The following is a 20690-nucleotide window of genomic DNA, read 5'->3' as shown; positions in this document are numbered from 1 at the left end:
AAGAAATGGATTTATTCATATTAGTGGTTCAATATTAACAAAAAACAATGTCCCACAACCTTGTTAAATTTTCTGATATCTCTGTTCAGTTCTGTATACACTCAAACTGAATGCTCATAAAAGTATTGGAGTGGGAACTCACTGGATAACGGCACAGCTGACAATGTTCGTGGAATATATTCGCGCAGCCAAAACGCACAATGACAACCTGGAATCGTGCAGCACCGAATCCACGGGGAAAAACAGTTAAATGCTTCGGCCCTGGGTGGGCTCGAACCACCAACTTTTCGGTTAACAGCCGAACGCGCTAACCCATTGCGCCACAGAGACTGACGCAATTACACACTGCAAGACATCCCAAACCAGGGTGTCAGTCAGTTAAAGCTTCAGATTGCTCTGACTGGGATGGAACTTGTCCACTCTCAGTTGTACTTTTCCCAAGTAAAGGGTGGGACATTCATTGTGGATGTGTGGAAGCAGTCTGGTCCCGCACGCTGCAGACACTTCCATGTCACCACCAACCAGCTCTCCCACAACCGGTGTGATCTACCTTCCAGCCTTCCGGGGCCTTGTCTGTGACGAAGTATTCTGATTGTCCCGAAGCCGGTATTAGGTTTTAATTCCTTTTCAGCTCCTGACTGCACACAGTTCAATTCACCGTTTCTTTGCTTGGTGAAATTTCAAAGATTGAAAGCGACGCACATCAACCCCAAACCTCGTCACCTACACGCTAACTCGACAAAACTTTGCATTTTCTTTCCATGCCAAGCATTTTACATTAATACATTGCAATGCCAACGCACTTTTTACCTGGCAAGACTGAAGTACAAGCTGTGATGAACAGTGTGAAACAGAAACAGCTACTTGTAAAACCATAGCCTCGATGGCATCTGTGTGAATTGTTCTGCATCGATAATTAGCAGAGAGCAAAGAGAGGAAACTGATGGTGTGGATGAGAAAAGGCCGAGACAAAGTGTACTGTTGGAGATGATTTTGTTGCTTTTGAGAATTGTTTCAAATATTTTACCATGGTTGGTTCCATAGTGTATTGGTGAGCTCTCTGGGATCTGAGTTCAAATCTCGGTGGAACCTGATTCCTTGTTGTCCCAGCTGCTGAAAATTTGGGACAAACAAGTGAAAGACACCTGGTGCTGGTGGGCAGTTTTGTTGCCTTTGTCATTGATGCTTGATCTACAAGTCTAGTTATCAAATCGTGTGCTCAACCATCAGTTACCTGTTACAAAATGTTGTAAACGGCTGTCTTGCTCTTTTTGCTTCGTTGCTTTTAACCTCGAATTACCCGCACACACTCCGTTGTAGTAAACGCAGGATCGGGTATTTTATTTAAACATTCATCCCAAACAAACCAAGTATGAAAGTTACTGAGAACACTTCACAAAGGCAGCTTGCTTCGATTTCCGTGGCTGCTTGAGACACACACCTTCCGAATGTTCAGTGTCTCTGGTGTCTGCGTGTGTGAGTCTTATCTTTATACTCTTATTTCTTTGCATTTAGACAATCACGGCTAACGGCTTTGTTTAAGACACAGACTTAATATTGCTTGTTTAACCTACAGATGTCATTAAATAGTAACAAAGATACAATCAAATATTTAACATACAGACAATGACCAGTTACTCATTTCAATGGCTGAAGGCACCACATTGTCTAACAGTCTCTTTCCATCCAAACTTCAATCTTCCTGTTTTTTAATCCAAACTTCAGACTGCGTGCTGAAGCAAAGAGTTCAGCAATGCGGGACTGTGCTCCCACATTCCCCCACTTCTTCTCCTCGCCTCTCTGCAGGTCTTATCTGGGTAACATACATTTGCATGGTGGCTCGAGCTCGTTCAACAGCATTGTCCAGTTGTTGTCCTTGTTTTCCAACACGACATCCACAGTAAATCAAAATGACCAGCACGGTCAGCTGAACCAGCACCAGCATAAGGACAGGGTGTATCATTGTGTTCATCACACCTGTTGCCGTCGGGCTCCATCCCAACAATGACTCCCACCAGCTTACATGTCCAATCTGGTCCAAAGTTGTGTGAACCTTCTCGATTTCCGCAGTGTGATGGTTAATGTCCACAACGATTGCTTGATTCAAACTCTGTAGCTGTTGAAATGTTGTATTCCATTTCCGTATATCCTTCTTCCAAATAGCAGCACGCTTCGGGTCAAAGTAGTGTTCTTGCAGATTCAGATTCTCAGGATGCTATTTTAAAGTCCGTTGGTCTGTGATCACCATATCCATTTTAAAAGTCAATTTTAAATTTTTAATGTTTCCAACTGAATTCCATGCTGTTTACATTCAGAAATGTAAACTCACAATCGGTGTCTTCGACTAAGTCTGTTACCCTCTGCACAGGTTTTAACAATTTCGTCTGCTTTGTGGGAGAAGTGTAACAACATCGAGTAAAGGATGACGGAAATGCTGAATAGTCAGTCGAGAGACCCAGTCCTTCTCTCAGTTCACCCTTCGGAACTGCTGTAATTCACTCTCTCGACATTTGCAACAATCCAACTTCTATTTCGCATCCTTAAAGATCATGTTTGTAACTCCCACATTTGAGCTTTTCACTGAACATCTCATCAGTTCTGAGACAGCCCATTCCTGCAGAAACTTTAAATGTTTCTGAACAAGCTTCTCCCACTGCTTTCATCTCTGACTGTTCAGTAACTGCTCCTCGTGTATCTGGTGTGTTGGGGAACTGTCTCTGAAGAGGGGAATCCCCTTCCTCCAGGAGCACCTTCATTTGTCCGGCTGACCCGGTGTCCATTTCCCGCTGCCCTTCCACACAAGCCTCGATAAGGGTATGGCCACCCCTATCCTGAAGTAAGGGTCCTAAAGGAACGACATGTGTGGTTGAGGCGCGGCATCCCTATAGGGATCATCCCTCACCTGCGGAATCTACCCCCGACCTCAGCAACTGAACCGAGGTATCATTCCTGTCTGTGACTCTCGCTTCTCTTTCCTGATTCTTCAACTTTTCTTTAACTTTTCTAATTCTTTAGCCAGTCTATCCCTGTCCTCTATCAACTGACGGCCACCACCTGGTCCTGCTCCTTTTATGTGACTCCTCGCGGGATTCATCCACTCAGGCCCTTCTGTCTTCCATCGCTGTAACCCCTGTCTCACTTCCATGACTGAAATTCCTGCAGCTCCCTGATACAAGCTTTCTACCCTTGCCAACCATTTATCAAAACGTTCGTCCCCACACCAGGCATCTACTTCCAGAACTACTGATGGGGATAGGAGAGTCAAAATGATCTCTCTATGTGTACCATCCCCATAATGACTGATATCAATCCAATTACTTCCCAAACTTTTACACAACTGGAATATACGTTCCCCAGCTTCCCTGGGTCCTTCCCCTGGTAATAATGCAAGCCGCTTTATTAACTGTGGCCCTGAGTGAGTAACAAAGATTGCAGCTATTATTCTACCAAGCATGAGACCTGGAAGTTGTTTCAAAACCTACTACCTTTCCCCGGTGATTCCCGAAAGCTCACAGAATCATGTGAACCCTCGGTTTCTCTGATATGTTCCCTGACTGCCACCATCCCAGAATATTACACCACCACTGGGCAAACTTATTAAGATCCTGATGGGGTGCAGGTCCCACTTCACTCAGGATAGCTCTCATGTCCTGTAACTTTACCCCTCCTCGCTCATACCAGGTATCCCCAAAACCACTTAAGGTTGTGTTCCCTTCACGAGCTCCATAGGGAGTAGAGGAATCATGATCCTGCTCTGGCCTTGTCCGCTCGAGCGTGCTTCCCCCACTCTCCACATGACCGGAAGGTCGTGTGTAATGTTGTGGGGTGTTAAGCGTCTGAGTAACCGAAGAGGCATTTAAGTGCTCCGCCTCCGATCCTAACATTGCCACGTGAACCACACGGGTTCGAGGCTCCGAAGTCAGAGAAGACAAAGGAGCTGTGGATGGGAACGGTGGGCATTCTCCCTGTCCCTTCATCCCCTTTTCAGCTGACAGACCCGGGGAATCCTCCGAATACCACCCAGCTTTATCAATTGCTGTCTCCGTGGGCAACCTAATACCACCATCTGCTGCAGCTTCGATACTCCTTTCTCCAGATCTTGTTTACGCTTCTGTTCATCAGCAAGATGTTGATCCTGTGTCTGAACAGTCCTGGCTGCCCCGAGTGCCTGAAATCACCAATTCTCTACTTCTTTACTCACTGCTGTTAGCTGCTCTCTGAGTTCTGAGACTTCCCTATCTCGAGCCTCAGCCTCTTCTCCTAACGTTTGAATCCCCAGCATGAGACACTGCAACACTAACGCTTTTCTCTTTTTATCACTTTTTAACCCAAACACTTTAATCTTTTTTAACTGGACACTCTCCACTAAGGACTGCCGTGTCTCTCTCCATCCTCCTGTCATTGTTTCCTGTCTTATCCCATAAGTTCTCCCTTTCGACTCAATCCACTCATTAAGAAATGACCGGACTTCAACTGGAATATCCCCTGAGACTCCCATTACTAACTGAAGATCCCTTTAATCACGACAACGAAGAGAATGCTCACCCCTCGAACTGATGTGTGCGAAACACTTCTTCCAACAACTCAGCCAACTTTCTGCTTCATGTCGGGGTCTTCGAATGAGCTAACGAACTTTTGAAAATCACGTCGGGGTCACCAAAATGTTGTAAACGGCTGTCTTGCTCTTTTCACTTCGTTGCTTTTAACGTCGAATTACCCGCACACACTCCGTTGTAGGAAAGGCAGGATCGGGTCTTTTAGTTAAGCATTCATACTCAGCAAACCAAGTATGAAAGTTACTGAGAGCACTTCACAAAGGCAGCTTGCTTTGATTTCCGTGGCTGCTTGAGACACACACCTTCCAAATGTCCAGTGTCTCTGCTGTCTGTGTCTCTACAGTCCATAAAAGTCATCTTGAAACTGAAAATGCCGTTGAACTCTTATTCTTTGCATTTAGACAATCCAGACGAACTGCTTTCTGAATCGTTTAACAGACAGACTTAATATTGCTTGTTTAACCTACAGATCTCATTATATAGTAACAAGTTTAAACTCAAATACAGAACATCGTCAAATCGTTTAGTCCTGAATTTCCATTATTCCCACCGTAACAAGGCACTCAAATATGTAACATCCAGACAATGACCAGTTACTCATCTCACTGGCCGAAGGCACCACATTGTCTAACAGTCTCTTTTCCATCCAAACTTCAATCTTCCTGTTTTTTAATCCAAACTTCAGACTGCGTGCTGAAGCAAAGAGTTCAGCAATGCGGGACTGTGCTCCCACAGAGAACACGATTTGACAACGAGACTTGTCGATCAAGCATCAATGATCAAGGCAATATAATTGCCCACCAGCACCAGGTATCTTTGACTTGTTTGTCCCAAATTTTCAGCAGCTGGGACAACAAGAATTGAGGTTCCACTGAGATTTGAACAAAGATTGCTGGATTCAAAGTCCAGAGTGCTCACCATTGCACCATGGAACCAACCACACGCAAATCTTTGAAAAAATTCTCAAAAACAACAAAATCATCGCCACCATTACACTTTGGCTCGGCCTTTTCTCATGTCTCGCATCAGTTTCCCTTCTTTACGCTCTGCTAATTATCGATGCAGAGCAATTCACACAGATACCGTCGAGGCTATGGGTTCTCAAGTAGCTGTTTCTGTTTTGGCGCGCAGATTAGAACGGCTCCCAAAGTATAACTGGGGCCCTGTTTTTTAACGAAAGAAGGAGAAGGGAAAGGAGGGAAAAAGAAGAGAGACCACTGCAGCAGTTTGTAATAAGCTTTCCAGAGAGCTTGCGACACAGCCTCCTATGCAGGTCTTCTGAGCTCCAACATCTTCAGCCTCGACGACACTCCTGGACCACACTGCCCTGCTACCGAAGGAGAAGAAAGAACATTATCACAGCAGAGAAAGCAGTTCCCAGTAACTTCCGACATCATCATCGCGGCAGCAACTGACCACAGCCAACGTGGTAACATCGAAAACACCGCGACCGACAAATTCTAAGATAAACAGTCCTCAAGAAGAAACCAAAGATTCAAAAGTTTCCCCTCTACAATCTGTTCCTCGATAACAACAGGTGAAACATTACCCAAAAGAACTTTAAAACCAATTTCTGACAGAAGAAAGTGGGTACTTACCCATAAATCCAATACGCGCCCTACCGCATCAGCGGACACCACCCAACTGAAGACTACGCAGCAAGAAGTCTTTCACAACATTCAGGGTATGTCAAGCAGAACTTACAGAGTCCAGTGAACCCCAAAATTGCGAACCACCGCCAACTGACAATAAGAGGATTGGTGAGCATAATCCCTGTTTGCCCGAGAGTTTGACCTAGTCAGAGTTAGGCATTGGGATGTGGGAGGTGTATTATTATTCTGTAACCCCATGAATGTTTGGTAAAGTGTTTTTTTATTCTAGTAATTACAAGCTTGACATTGTACATTCTTACCCTTGTTAAAATTGAGGTTCTTTGCACCAAAACTAGTTGTCTCTTGTTCTTTGTCACATCGCCAAATAAATCTAAAGTCTAGAACCCAGGAAGTGCGAGCGATTCAATCTGCTCAGAAGGTCAGAGGAGAACCTGATCCCACACACCACCCCCTAGAGAATGGCGACCGCGGCAGGACTTTTGTGTAAATGATGTGATGCAGAGATTGCTGTTTTGGAGAAAAGAACCAAGATGACAGAAAGGATTTCCTCCAATGTGTATAAGAAAGTGAATGTCACTCATCAATGCTTGAAACTTTCATTAAGGAAGAAATAGCGGGACATCTAGATAGGAAGAGTGCAATCAAGCAGACGCAGCATGGATTCATGAAGGGGAAATCATGTTTAACTAATTTACTGGAATTCTTTGAGGATATAATGAGCATGGTGGATAGAAGTGTACCGATGGATGTGGTGTATTTAGATTTCCAAAAGGCATTCAATAAGGTGCCACACAAAGGTTACTGCAGAAGATAAAGGTACGTGGAGTCAGAGGAAATGTATTAGCATGGATAGAGAATTGACTGGCTAACAGAAAGGAGAGAGTCGGGATAAATGGGTCCTTTTCGGGTTGGAAATCGGTGGTTAGTGGTGTGCCACAGGGATCGGTGCTGGGACCACAACTGTGCACAATATACATAGATGACCTGGAGGAGGGGATAGAGTGTAGTGGAACAAAATTTGCAGATGACACAAGGATTACTGGGAAGAAAGCTGGTTGTGCAGATGACACAGAGAGGCTGCAAAGAGATTTAGATAGGTTAAGCGAATGGGCTAAGGTTTGGCAGATGGAATACAATGTCGGAAAATGTGAGGTCATCCACCTTGGGAAAAAAACAGTAAAATGGAATATTATTTGAATGGGGAGAAATTACAACATGCTGTGGTGCAGAGGGACCTGGGGGTCCTTGTTCATGAATCCCATAAAGTTAGTTTGCAGGTACAGCAGGTAATCAGGAAGGCGAATGGAATGTTGGCCTTCATTGCGAGAGGGATGGAGTACAAAAGCAGGGAGGTCCTGCTGCAACTGTATAGGGTATTGGTAAGGCTGCACTTGGAGTACTGCGCGCAGTTTTGGTCACCTTACTACAGGAAGGATATACTAGCTTTGGAGGGGGTACAAAGACGATTCACTAGGCTGATTCCGGAGATGAGGGGGTTACCTTATGATGATAGATTGAGTAGACTGGGTCTTTTCTCGTTGGAGTTCAGAAGGATGAGGGGTGATCTTATAGCAGCATTTAAAATCATGAAAGGGATAGACAAGATAGAGGCAGAGAGATTGTTTCCTCTGGTCTGGGAGACTAGAACTAGGGGGCACAGCCTCAAAAGATGGGGGAGCCAATTTAAAAGTGAGTTGAGAAGGAATTTCTTCTCCCAGAGGCTTGTGAATCTATGGAATTCTCTACGCAAGGAAGCAGTTGAGGCTAGCTCATTGAATGTATTCAAGTCACAGATAGATAGATTTTTAACCAATAAGGGAATTAAGGGTTATGGGGAGCGGGCGGATAAGTGGAGCTGAGTCCACGGCCAGATCAGCCATGATCTTGTTGAATGGCGGAGCAGGCTCGAGGGGCTAGATGGCCTACTCCTGTTCCTAATTCTTATGTTCTTATTTAATATGTGCTTGGTCTGTTCCGCGCTGAGCATCCAGGATACGCTGCGGCCCTGGACACCCAGCAAGGACCATAAGGAATCAGTAGAAAAGGCAATTTGGTTGGCCTGCCTGCAGCGACAGGTCCAACTCCGAGATAAGAACATCGAGTCACTGCAGGCAGAACGATGTGAATGCGCAGAAACATCACATGACAGGGCTATGGCAGAAGAAAGGTGTGGGGAAAACTCCGTAAGCTAAAACATGGAAAGACACAGCGAATGGAAAGGTTCAAAAACAGCCAGAACTATTTACAGTGTCAGGTTACCGAGGCTAAGAATAATGAAAAGATACTGTGGGAGGAAAACACTCGCCTCACCCTTCAAGTAAAAGAGTTGGAGGATAAGTTAAGAGACGTACAGCAGCTTATAAAGTAGCCAGCATTAATGGGTTTGAGTCAGGAGACCACGGTCCCTGCCAGCAACAAATCAAAAGTTTAACCCTTGCTCTGTCCAAGGCAAAAGGCATGGTATTCCTAATAAACCCGGGTACGGCCCGGTAAACCTGGAAGAGAAGGAGGAAACTGTTCAACCACCACCTGTGGTGCCGGTGACTATACCGGTTCGGCAGCAGGAGGGTGAACGAGTTGTGGGGCGGACAGGGACAGCGGACCACCACCACCTGTGGCACCGAGTTTCAGCTTGGCTTGGCAGCAGAGAGGAGGGGCAGGCGAGCCAGAACAGGAAGGGCCAGAACCAGGGCCAATGTGCCCGGTCCGGCAACAAATGTTTGGCCCGCCCACCGCTGCTGGGGGTCTGGGGCCCCTGGAAAGTCAGTTTGTGGTTCCCCACACGACCCAACAGCTTAGGGCTATGATAAGTCACCTGGGAGAGCTCACCCCAAAGGGGGACACCTCGGTCCACTTTATGGAAGTGGAACAGGCAGGGCATATTAACGCGTGTGATGATGCCGAGATAGCAAATATGCACCTCCTCTCACTGGACGGCAAGCTGTACAGGTCCCTCTCTGCCGAGAGTAAAAGGGGGCAGAGGACATGCGCCGCTGTCCAGGAAGATATTCGAGAAGCCATGGGCTGTAATGACGGGAGTCCCTTCTCCAGACCCATGGAAGTGTAGCGCAGGGAAGAGTTCTCCAGCCCCTGCCCAAAAGACCGAGACTGAGAAGCCAGTCCCTCCCCACATGTTTGATACATTTCTGACTGCGCTGCGAACAATGCTGGATGGCTCTGGGAGGGTAGACACTGCCACCGGTACCGAAATCCCATCTGCCCCATCCCAGCCAAAACAGTGACTAGAACAGACACAGCCTGTCCACCTGTGTTCCCTCGAGTACGATGCGTGGGGGAGACCGACCGTTCAGATGGAGGTGGAAAAGGTGAAAGGGACTGACCTGCTGGATACCGGTGCATCAAGCACCTTGTCTATGTAAATAACCCCGCTGCCTCACCTCTGTCTAACGGGGTCCCCTAGAGCTTGGTGGGTTTCACAGGCACCGAGAAGGTTGGCTCTTTCTCTGTTCCGTTCTCCATTTGTTTCGGAACACTCCACACCAAATGGACTTGTGTCCTGATGAAGTGGGAACAGGAAGGGAGAGGGATCCTGGGGGCTGACTTCATTCGAGGCCATGGGATCCTCGTGGATTTAAGAAACCACTGTCTTTCGGGGTCAGTATGTATGGGACAGGCAAGTGATGTGATGGTTATCCCAGAAAAATGGGGAAAAGGGACGGTGTGTACCATGAAGCCAAGGAGTGTTACAACCTTGAATCACTGGTCAGTAACACTCCAATGGAGTACCAAGAGTATGTGAGGGCAAACCTTGCAGCTTTTGCCACTCACAAACATGACTGTGGGAGGATAAACGGGGTTGAGGTTAGCATAGATGGGGACCCTATGACCCGACCGTAGAAACAGTATAACTTCCACAGGGAGGCGGAGGCAGACATGGAAACAGCCTTGGGTTCTTTAGTGAAACAGGGGTATTGAGACCAATAGCTACCCATGTGAACTCTCCGTTGTGGCCGGTTAAGAAACGGGACAACACCTGGAGAGCCACGGTGGACTATCGAGTACTCAACCGTAACATCCCTGGCTGTGCACCCACGGTTGCTGCTGTCGTCGACCTCATTGGAAGTATCCCAGCCTCCGCGACCACCTTCACGGTGCTGGTTATGTCCAACGGGTTCTGGTCCATACCTTTAAGAAGAGAAGGTCAGTACAAGTTTGCTTTACCCGTTAAAGGACAGCAATACACTTGGAACTGTCTCCCTCAGGGCTTCCACAACAGCCCCAGTATTTTCCATCAATGTATGGCCAACTGTTTAAAGAGCTTCAGCTGACCGCAGCAGCTGGTACAGTATGTGGACGACCTGCTCCTATTCACCGATGAGGGGGAGGAGCATGGCCCACTGCTGGCTGAGCTGCTGGAGCTGCTGAAAGAAGAAGGTTTTAAAGTGAATCCCACAAAGGCACAGATCGGTCTGAAGGACATAAAATTCCTTGGACTGGCTGTGCGCGCTGGGGAAAGGGACATTGACAAAGCTAGAAGGGAAGCAGTGCAGAAGTTACCAGCCCCAAACACAGTGACAGGAGTAAGATCTTTCCTCGGGCTAACCGGGTACAGCAGAGATTTCATTGAGGATTGTGCAGCCACAGCAGCCCCTCTGCTCCGACTCCGACACAAGGGAGTGGAGTGGGAATGGGACAAAGGTTGCGAGGCAACATTTATCCAACTCACTAAAGACCTGCAGCTCTCGGGGCTATTGATGGGGGTAAAGAGTTTTCCTGGAGGTAGCAGCCAGTGGGGACAGCCTGAGTGCAGTACTGCTCCAAGAGCGGCACGGCCGGCTGAGACCAGTGGTCTACTCCTCCAGGATACTCACGGATGTGGAGAAGGGACACTCCAACTTTGAGAGGCACCTCCTAGCCACTCACTGGGCTGTGAAAAGATCACTGATCTTCACAGGGGATACCCTATCACACTCCTTCCCCACCATACGCCCACCCAAATGCTCCTGGTCAGTCGGATCAAGGACGGGACAGAGAGCAGTGCCTGCATTGCTCGCTGGACCCTACTCCTCTCCCAGATAGACCTGAGGGTAAAGGGTCTCTGCGAGCCAAGACTCGCAGCCAACATGATCTATCCAGGGACTGCCCACCGGTGTACGGTGGGAAATTAACATAGGTTTTCGGGCTGGGTTACACCGCAGAGGCCGAGAGATCTTTGTGGACGGTTCAAGCACGGATCAGCGGGTGAACGACTCACAGGCTGTGGAGTTTATGACCCAGAGGCAGGCATTGCCCTGGTGATTAAACTCCCCAGTACGATGAGTGCCCAGCACGCCGAACTGTCTGCGGTGGTGTATGTAGTCACACACCCCGAAGAATTCCCCAGCCCACACACGATTTTCTCAGACAGTATGTTCACATGCAAATCGTGTCTGGAGTACTTGGCTATCTGGTCCCGTCGCGGATACACATATGCAGACGGGAGACCCCTGGCAATTAAGCCCCGACTGGAAAAGTTCATGACAGCCGAAGGGAAGGAAGGGAAGATCTATATACATAAAGTGAAGGCACATTCCACCACTGAACCCTGGAGCGAGGGAAACCAGCAGGCTGACATGTTGTCCAAGCAAGGTGCGTGCACGGGCAAGCTCTGGGATCTGTACAACCCAGGCCCCATCGCAGCAGTCAGGGGCAGGATTGGGATGACAGGGAGGGCAGGGGTAGCATTGTCCCCAGACCTAAAAACGGTTCAGATCCAAGACCCCGTCCCCAAAACAGTCCTGAACACGCTAGAAAAAGGGGAAAACGTAGACAGCCTGTACAGAAGAAATGCGTTTCAGTGGGGAGCAATGGGTAGTTCCCCAACAAAAGCGGAGATAATTCCTCCAGTTGGCCCACGAGGGTCCAGGAGCAGGACACCCTGGACCTGAGACCACTTGGCAATGGGTGGTACAGGCAGGCTGGTGGCCAGGACTCAGGGAAGACGTCCGCGAGTTCTGTGCCAGCTGTCTGGTGTGCGCTGCCAACAACCCCGACGCCCAGAAAAGGAAGGTGTCTATGGGACATATCAGGAGGGTAGAGGGATCCTGGCAGTCGATCCAGGTCGATTACATTGGGCCTCGACCCACCGCCCAGGGAGGTTACCAGTACTGTCTCATGTTGGTGGATGTATTCACCAAATGGGTGGAAGCCTTCCCATGCCGAACAGCCACTACCCTGGGAACAGCCAGGATCCTGATCAGGGAGGTGTTCTCCCGATGGGGACTACCCCAGTACATGGATTCCGACCAGGGGAGCCACTTCACCAGGCAGGTGATGCAGGAGACCATTAAGGTGCTCAGCATCAAAGGGAAATGGCATGTCGCCCACAACCCGCAGTCATCCGGGCCCGTTGAGCGTTTAAACCGCAACATCAAAGAAAGACTGAGAAAAGAGACAGGGGACTCACCCAAGAGGTGGGTAGAGGTCTGACCACTGGTCCTCATAGGGATCCGGGCCAGCCAGTAAAAGATCACGGGGTACTCCCCCGTATGAGCTCATGACCGGCAGAGCCAGGCGAACCCCGACCCACGTATGAGCCCCGGTACTCACGGAAGGTCAGCTTAGGGAAGCGAGCTGGGACAGCTTTGTCAGGAACCTGTGTGAACACATTAAACAGATTCACTGGCAGGCTGCTGACAATATGGGAAAACAGCATCGGAGCAACTGACTGCTGCTAGAGCCCCTCAAACACCACGAATGGGAGATAGGGGACCAGGTTATGGTATGGAACTACGCTCGAGTAGGGGTTTATGGAGCACTGTACATGTGGTCGTACCACATTGTCGACAAGGCAAGCCCCATGGTCTGTGCCGTGAAAATGCCTCGCCGTACAAAGTGGTTCCACATAAACCAGTGCAAACTTTTCAACCCCGGGACAGCAGCTAAACGTAAGGGACAGCCAGGAACAGGGAACTGTGCTAAAGGCAGGGACCCTCAACCAGCAGCCCCCGACTGTGGAAATCCCACAGGGGACGTGGCAGACCCACAGACTGTACCCAGAGGGGCGATGGACTGAGTTACTGGAGGAGCTATCCCCCCAATCATTTGGGAGTTGGACGCACCCCCAGGGGTCAAAACACTGAGAAGGACTCTCCGCACGCCACGGCCTAAGGCACCGTGGTCACCAGCGCCTCAATTTAAGTGGTTCAGCCCCAGGAGAGGGATCTGCCGTGAAAGGGTACCTAGGATCAGGGACCAGCCTGCGAGCAGGGACACCCAGCCGGTAGCCTCGGGCGACGAGGGAGCCCCAGAAGAGATAGTGGTGGACCAGCCACTAATTGGGGGTCCCCAGCCCACGGCCCTCAACCAGGCATAACCCCCAGGGGACAAAATGAACCAGGCAGCCACCCCCAAAGGAGCGGTGTGCTGTATCACCGGAGGGGACATTCCCCCAATAGTGTGGGACTCAGACCCACCTCCGGTCAGGACACTCCAGGTCCTGCGGTACAGTCCGACCGACTACCGGCCCCGCTGGAAACACAGAGGCCAGGGATGAAAAGAGAAGGACAGGAATTAACCTGGCCATCCGGAGATGGGTGGCAGATGTACATAAATAATACGATATGTGTTAAGGTATGTTAAGTAAGAATCTAGCGTCGTGTAGATTATGCGTGTAATGATTTCAGGGCACCACAACCGAAAAGAAACCACAGGTATGGAAGGTGTGAAACGAGTAGAATAGGATCAGGATGTTTATATGAATATAGAAGTTAAGAGTTTCAGCCGACAGCCGGTGACTAAATAGTGACATATGTATTGGGGAAAGGAAAAGACCCCACCTTGTCGGCAGTAAAAGAGGCACTACAAGATCGATAACAACATGAACAGGGTCCTGTTCCTGCTCACCCTGATAAGGATGAGCAGTGACAGCTGAGGAGACGTGGAAGAATCCCCCATTTATGGTCTCAGGAGAGAGAGCACCGATCGTGACTGCAGGGGGTGGCACCCCGGGTGTGGAAGAGCTCGCCGTGTACGCCCACGAGGGAAGGTGGCCAGGGTGGATGGGGTCTCATTCCACACACTACTCCAGCCAGGAAGGGTTTACCTCTGGGGAGGCCTCCGTTCCATGCCCCAGGATACGGGTCGTTGCTGCGTGGGTCAGTGTCACGGAGGGAAAACGTGAATGTTTGACTTGTAAAGGAAAGATTCCCCTAGGTAGATGGGGGTGGCTCAGGAAGCTGAGCAAGGATGTGGGGGATCAGCACTCTGACTAGGAAAGACTCGGGAATGACACGTACCATACCATCACGGGGACACGGGGAGGAGTGAAGGTGTGTTAGAACAACTGGTGGGAGTCTGAACAGGGAATTTACGTCTGCATGTGGTGGTCAGAGGAGATCTGTCCTGCAGACATATCAATCGCCTTTGCCAGGCAATGGCAAGATGACGGGGAAGGGATGGGATGGGATTCCAGCCTACACGGGTGTGTGGTCCCACACTCCCCACTCCCAATTAACACCACCGAACTTATAGCACGCATTAAGAAACCCCTGCCCACGACCCCGCCAGTGAGAACAATAATAGAAAGGTGTCCGACCACCACCAAGTGACTCAGGAACAGATTAGTATTGGTACAAACCGAAAAGGTGTTATACCAGGGGCTACATTATGCAGTAGCTTCAGTGATTTTAAACTTTACCGAGGTGCAAATACCTGACAGGTGCCCGAAGGAAACAGAGCAGCTATACCAGGCCCTACTCAGAGATATGTTCAAGAAATTTTATGAGTTAGAATTTGAGAATGTAGACAAAACAGATATATACATCCTATACGCGAGGGACACCATGGGCACGGGAAGACCTAGAAGGGGCACCGTGAACGACATTTTAACTGCATATCATGCAGGATCCTCTGTGATAAATAGCCTGGACGATATAGAACTACACATGCAGATAAATGGTCGAAAGAACCAACTGAGAAACATCATGAAAGAAGAAAACACAGGAGAAGGCTCAGAGCTACACGAGGACCAGGCTATGATGATCCATTGAAAGGAAATCGTGGCTGAGCTGGAAAAACATGCACAGACAGGGAATGCACTCATACGGGAGGATAGGAATGCTTCTGACCAGGTTGCACAGAACGAGGTGTGTGTGCTGTACGGGGCATGGTTGTTGGGCGAGGGCCGCACCAACCTGGAGGATTTAAAACAAGGTTTAGTCCTCTCCTGGATCAGTAACAAGCAGCTCGCAGCCCTCCACCCGTACAGTAACTCACTAAGCCCGTGCCAACTCGGCCTCGCTTCTGAAACTTACCCTGTCCCAGTCGATCGCGATGTGCTAATCACACCATCATGGGGATAGTACTAAGGATGTCGGTCATGGGTGGGACAACCCTTCCCACACGGTATACAGGGTGGAGAACATTGGAGTCATTCAAGGTGGTGCACATGTTCATTTCATAGTGGTCCCACCCTATGTCATAAAGTAGGAACACGCTGTGACGGGTACTGACCTCTCCGGGTGCTGGAGCCGGGGTGCACACATAATACTGTGTCCCCAGCACTTGAACACCTATTCTAAACCACAGTGTGGGCTTAAAGCTGCTGGTGCACAGTCTATCAACTGTACCATGGCGGTAATGGCACAAAACCATGTCCCTCCACAGGGAGCATACATCGGGGGTGGGACATATTGTGTCACCACCAGTGCGCCCTACTACCAACATGGACACTTCTGGTGTCCGGTCAGTGACAGCAGTTTTTGCTTTAAACCCGAGGCAGAAGTTCAACTGACCCAGGAACGGATTGTCCCCATTCCTGAACCCTCCACTGTTCACTTCACTGTGAGAGAAAACATCACAAACCTGCAGGATTATGTTGTACATTTTGGCGATGAAATTCCCCCACTACCCGAACAACTTACCGCTCTGCTAGCATCTGTAGTAATCTCACAAAAACATTTCGATTCTCTGGAACAGAAAACAATTGAGATAGGGAGAAAGATTCTAGAGATCCCAATTCCACCTTGGTGGGACATTTTCAGGAATATGGAAGTTCCTGCCGGGATCAGAATAGCTTCCCACTTTTTGGTTCTCTGTCAACTCGCGATTATTCTTTACTTGTGGTGTCTCACTTGTTGAGTGAAATGCAGAGGCCGTCAGGTCAGGCACCAAAGGTGCTGTACGCTCCCTGGCCAAACTTGGGGATCGCACAGGGAGGGGTAACACCATATTACCATGTTTAATTTGTTTTACTTTTACCAGCTGTAAAAACGCAGAAATCGAGTGTTGTAAGAATGTTACTTAAAAATGTGTTTCACTATTTACCTTTATTTTCATTAAAACAGATTAACGGAGGGGTGTTGGACCCCCTCTATGCTGTAACAGAATTTGAATGTAACTGTATTTGCCTGTAAACTACATTGCATTTCAAAGGGGGATGCATGTTAAAGTTTTAGTTCGGTCAATGCATGGAAGGTTGACTCTCGGGAGATGAGGAATTTTGTTCACCTAGCATGACACTCGAGCATGTAGAGTATCACAGGGGGACTGTAGGATTGCAAAATTCATGGGATCACACACACCCTTCCACTCCTCCCCTCCCGCCCCCCACAATATTTGGACTCATTGGAAAGGAAATTTAATTTGGAACTATCCACCAGAAAGTTTGAAATCCTAAAGTGCACATGGAAGAAACTACGAACTTTAATCGAATTTGGGATTTTACAAAGCAGGTTGAATCTGTGTGGGCAGAGCTCAGGACTAAAGGAACTACCCTTCAAATAAACCAGTTTGAGTTTTGAAGCTCTCTGGGGTATTGAAACTAAAGCAAATTGTCTGGAGAATTGTGTAAACTCGAAAACCCTTCTCCCCAGGAGACATTAACACAGCAACAATTAACCCAGAGATAGCTAACTATCATCCTGATCTGGAAGACCATTCCAGCACATACATAATAACAATGGCCCATCCAGCCTGCATTTAACCCCAAGCACAGACAAACACTGCAAATATCAAAGCTAATATTTCCATCAAGAAACAGATTTAGATGATCGACACATCTGAAACAGGTTAACATTTAATGAGCCCGCCAAAATATGACAATGAAATATCAAACCTGCCATAATTAAACAAAGAATCTCGGCTGATTTGGTGCGAAGATTAGAACAGCTCCAAAGGTATAACTGGGCTTTAACAACGCGTATGCTACTGCATCAGAAGATACTGCGAGGGACGCTTAGCAGAAGGTATGTACACAGCAGCAGAGCATCATAGAGCATCAAGAAGAGAGAGAGACCACCGTAGCAGTTTTAACTAGCTTCTGGGGGTCTACGGCTCTTAGATGAAAAAATAGATTACAGGCAGGAATGGACCCGTATCTGGCAGATGTCTTTTAATATAGATAAATATGTTATGTACTTGGTACGGACAATTCCAAGCACGTTGTAATGTCTGTAGCTCCACACTGTGGACGTATTGTGTTACTGCAATGAGTGATTAACAGACACGGCACATGCCAAGAAGCAGGAAGTTTCCACAGGCTTCCAGAGGATCTGCCATTTTAAAAGACTTGTGTGAAGTGTGCTCTCTTGGAAATACTACAATGGCGATGACGAATAGGATAATCGGATAAAACAAAGCTGAAATTTTTGTTGGTGAAGGATTCAGCCAGCCGACAGAGACTTTGAGAGCTTCTCGGTTTTGATTACAGCTATAAATTTGAGGTAAATTACAAGCACAGAGTCAAAATGGTTGCACCTATGGGAGTGATGGGGCATTTGTAGGAGAATATAATCGCGACCAGGAAAGATTCAAATCGTATGTGGATTGGCTAGAAATGTATTTCACTGCAAATAACATAATCGAAGTCCCAGAGGATGCAGACCAGAACCGGGCGGTGTTGGAACGGAAAAGTGTTACTTTCTTAACTGAAGCTGGGCCTGAGTTGTATGAAACGCTGATGAATTTGCTTTGCCTGCCGAGCCAAAGGACACAACATTCATGGAGATTTTAACTAAGCTGGAACAGCACTACAACCCCGTACCCGTGGAAATTGCTGAAAGCTATCGTTTCGGTATATGAAATCAAAAGGCCGATGAAAATATCTGAGTACATTGTAGCATTAAAAAGCTACCTATTCACTGTAATTTCGGAAACTTGCAGAACCAAGCATTGCGGGCCCGTTTTGTTTGTGGGATGAAAAATGATGCAATCAGAAGAAAGTTATTGACAATGCCTTCCTTGACTTTTGATATCGCTTGTCAGACAGCGAGGTCGATGAGCATGGCCAACCAATATTCCCGAGAATTTCAGACTAATTTCAGCCATCACACAACTGAGGTGAATCGCCTGCAGGTTCAAAGTAATAGGCGGTGGGGGCCCAAAGTTTCAGAAACTGGAAATTGTAGCATTGCAGTCCCGCTATTGGTGCCTGGGATAACACATTGCGCAAAGTTGTCCATATGTGAAGGCAGAGTGTTTCTTCTGCAGAAAAACTGGGCATCTGGCGAAGGCATGCAGACTAAAGGGTAAAACAGCTTTCAAAGCCATGTCCAGCTTTCAAAGCTACGAGAAGAAATCCCCAGAGACTACATAGCATGGAACAACAACAACAGGACAAGGAGATGTTAGAGTTAAACGTCATCAGGAGCACAAGGTTAACGGACAGCGATTCAAAAAGTATCAAAATCCACACTGATGTTGCGGGATTAAAGATACCAATGGAAATCGACACGGGTGCATCCGTGAGTGTAGTACCGGAGTCGCTATACCTCGACAAATTGAGTGATTTCCCTTTGGAGAAATCCAAGGTAGAGCGGCGAAATACAAGGATCAATTTCAGAACTTGCCTCTAATAGTAAAAAGAGATAAGCCTGCCTTACTAGGAAGAAATTGGTTGGGATCACTGAAGCTGGATTGGAGTGAGATTTTCCGTGTTGAAACGAGATTTGCATCAATGGATGATGTTATCAAGAGTTATCCGAAGGTGTTCTGTGAAACAGGCAGTCCGAGCAAAGGCTTCAAGGCAAGTGTCAGGGTACAGAAGGATGGTAGATCGGTTTACTGCAAGCCACGTTCTGTACCATATGCACTCAAGGAAAAAGTTGAGCAAGAACTCAAAAGACTAGAGACTGAGAATGTTATTTCTAAGATGGATCGATGCAATTCGGCTACACCCATTGTTGTACCCATGTCCGATGGTAAGATAAGATTGTGTGGTGATTATAAAGTAACCGTATTGCCAAATATAGAAGATTTGTTCACAACACTGACAGGTGGTCAAATCTTCTCAAAACTGGATCTTATGAATGCCTACTTACAGATGAACTAGATGAGGAGTCCAAGTCATGCTTGACTGTGAATATTCATCTAGGCCTATATCAATTCAATAGGCTACCATTTGGAGTGTCTTCCACCCTTGCCATATTCCAAGGGGTGATGAACCAGATTTTGCAAGGTATTGAAGGGGTAAGTATGTTATTTCGATGACATACTGATTTCAGCACCAAAATAGGCAAAGTCATAACAACATACTGAATGAAGTCCTCAAATGGCTAGAGAAGCACAGAGTACGAGTGTCTGCTCGTAAGTGTGAGTTATTTAAAAACTCAGTGGAGTACTTAGGCTACAGAGTAGACAAAGATGGTTTACATCCAAACATGGGAAAGCTGGATGCAATCAGAAATGCACCCACTCCCAAGAATGTCACGATCATTTTTGGGTCTTTTGAACTATTATGAGAAGCTCCTACCAAATTTGGCTACAGTATTACATCCACTGAATTAACTATTGAAAAAACAGGTCCATTGACAGTGGTCAAAAGAATGTAATACAGCATTCAAGGAATAAAAGTGAATTGATCGAGGGCACCATGTTAGTTCACTATAACTTATCTAAGGAGATCAAGCTAGCATGTGATGCCCCTCCTTATGGAGTTGGGGCAGTGATCTCATATCACGTACTGGGGAGGAGAGACCAATTGCTTTTGCTTCATGCACTCAGTGCCAGTGAGTGTAATTATGTGTAAATCGAAAGGGAAGCTTTGGCAATAATTTTTGGGGTCAAGAAGTTCCACAAATATTTGTATGGTCGTAAGTTCACCATCGTTATGGACTATAAACCCCTGACAACAATCCTCCATCCAAAGTCCCCAGTTCCAACATTACCTGCAGCCCGAATGCAGAGATGGGCTTTGATTTTGTCAGCATATACACATGATAATGAATACAATCAGCTATCACAGTAATGCTGATGCAATGTCTAGATTGCCTTCCCCATCACAAGTTACACCCGATAGGGAAGAAGTGTTCTATTTTTCATACATTGATGAACTGCCAGTCACAGCTGAAGATTGGTCGAGCACCAAATGTGACCCAGTAAAGTCAAAGATGTATGATTATGTTGCAAATGGATGGCCAAACCAGGTAACAGAGACAGATATTCATCCATTCTTCATTCGTAGGAATGAATGATAGATAAAGATTGTATCATGTGGGTTGCAAGAATGGTTATACCAAATAAATTCAGGTCCAAATGATTAGGAGACCTCCATGACCAGCACCTGACCAAGAGTTTTGCATGC

The 20690-nt window shown here is 47.4% G+C and overlaps 1 non-coding gene across 1 annotated transcript; it reads right to left on the bottom strand.

Annotated features, from left to right (window-relative positions):
* Positions 1 to 256: 256 nt before the first annotated feature.
* trnan-guu (transfer RNA asparagine (anticodon GUU)) lies at positions 257 to 330 on the bottom strand. The gene has a single exon. It is a non-coding gene; the product is annotated as a tRNA-Asn (tRNA).
* Positions 331 to 20690: the final 20360 nt, after the last annotated feature.

This window comes from Pristiophorus japonicus, unplaced genomic scaffold, assembly GCF_044704955.1.
Source record: "Pristiophorus japonicus isolate sPriJap1 unplaced genomic scaffold, sPriJap1.hap1 HAP1_SCAFFOLD_182, whole genome shotgun sequence".
NCBI lineage: Eukaryota > Metazoa > Chordata > Chondrichthyes > Pristiophoridae > Pristiophorus > Pristiophorus japonicus.
Note: the sequence above shows the minus strand (reverse complement) of the source record. Positions and strands in the feature narration are given on the sequence as shown.